Genomic DNA, 1528 nt, shown 5'->3' on the forward strand with positions numbered 1-1528 from the left:
ATTGCCTTGAATCTGCAGGTCCCCCACCAGGTCATCCCCTGTGGCCAACACCAAGTCAAGCAAGGCATTACCCCTGGTGGGACTCCTTACCTCCTGTGTTAGGTGGAGGTCCTGGATACAGGTTAAGAACCTGCGAGAGTGGTTAGGTCTAGCTGACTGTTTGTCCAAGCATATGTCTGGGTAATTAAGGTCCCCCATGACTACCATATCTCTAGACCACACAGCCTGTGAAAGCTGCCTGGAAAATACCCAGTCTAGCTCGCCCTCCTGGTTCAGAGGCCTGTAGTAGACTCCCACCACCAGGTCCCTTTCCCCCCGCTCCGCTTGGATCCTAACTCACAGAATCTCTGCTTGTCCATCCTCTGATCCCAATTTGATTAGGGAAGATGTGTACTGCTCTCTGACATAGAAAGCAACTCCCCCCATCTTTTTTCCCTCCTCTGTCTCTCCTATACAACCTATAGCCCTCTATTCCTACCACCCAGTCATGAGTAGAGTCCCACCAGGTTTCAGTTAGTCCCACTAGATCAAAGTTATTGGTCACAAGAAAGAGTTCTAGTTCCTCCTGCTTGTTTCCCATGCTCCTGGCATTTGTATATATACGCTTAATTCCCCTGATGGCTGCCCCTGGAACCCCCTTATACTGCTGTCTAATAGGTTCTTTGATACTTACCCGGGCTGATCTTGTGGGTATCTCATGGTTCAGTGTTTCATGGATCCCTCCATCCTTGGCCTTCCCTTCCCCCGACAAACCTAGTTTAAAGCCCACTGGAGGAGATCAGCCAACCTGAAAAAGAACACACGTTTACCTTTGGGGGAGAGATGAAGCCCATCCCACCCGAGCATGTCTCTTGTTTGGAAGTATGGGTCATGGTCCAAAGCCTACCTCATAACACCTGCTCTGGAGCCACAAGTTGACCACCCTAATGCAGGTCTCATGGCATCGTCCACATCTGATCACTGGGAAAACAGATGAGAAGACCACCTGTGCCCATCTCCTTCAGCTTGGCCCCCAGAGCCTTGTAGTCCTTCATGAGGTGATTTGAACTGTTCCCGGCTGCACTGTCCCCATCCCCGCATGCTCTCCTGGACAGGCCTGCCTACCCTGACCCAGGGGTAGGCCACTCCCTAAGCTCCCCCTTATGTACTTGTAGACAGCTATCATCAGCAGTGCAGTGCCAAGCAGCAGTGCTGGGGTGCTGTCAGGCAGGCACAGATAGACTTTGGCCTGTTCAAAGGGATACACATGGCCTGCAGTGCCCTAGGGCTATCTGTGGTGTGTGCTCCAGGGCACAGAATGTCCTCAGGCTTTTATAGCTGAGAGAGCAAAAACAAATTTGCTCCCAGGTCGCATCTACACATGCACTACTGTGCAGTAACTAATCGCATTTAGACATGCACTAACCTGTGCTAATGTGCAGTAACAAATCTCATGTGTTGCACCCTGTTTGTTAGTTCTCAGATGCACTTTAAGTTTGGGTGATCAGTTTTCAAAGGTAGCAACTTTTCAGGGTCTGTATTAGTCCAT

At 50.4% G+C, this 1528-nt stretch overlaps 1 long non-coding RNA gene across 1 annotated transcript in view; it reads right to left on the minus strand.

Annotated features, from left to right (window-relative positions):
- The window catches only part of LOC109293890, a 1722-nt gene extending 735 nt beyond the window's left edge, over positions 1-987 (minus strand). Inside the window, exons 1-2 of the long non-coding RNA XR_002096421.1 lie at positions 887-987; positions 674-787 (exon numbers count right to left, since the gene is read on the minus strand). This is a non-coding gene — a long non-coding RNA (uncharacterized LOC109293890). The remainder of the gene's footprint in view (positions 1-673; positions 788-886) is intronic.
- Positions 988-1528: the final 541 nt, after the last annotated feature.

Source organism: Gavialis gangeticus, unplaced genomic scaffold (genome assembly GCF_001723915.1).
Source record: "Gavialis gangeticus isolate Ggan-Ray unplaced genomic scaffold, GavGan_comp1, whole genome shotgun sequence".
Lineage (NCBI taxonomy): Eukaryota > Metazoa > Chordata > Crocodylia > Gavialidae > Gavialis > Gavialis gangeticus.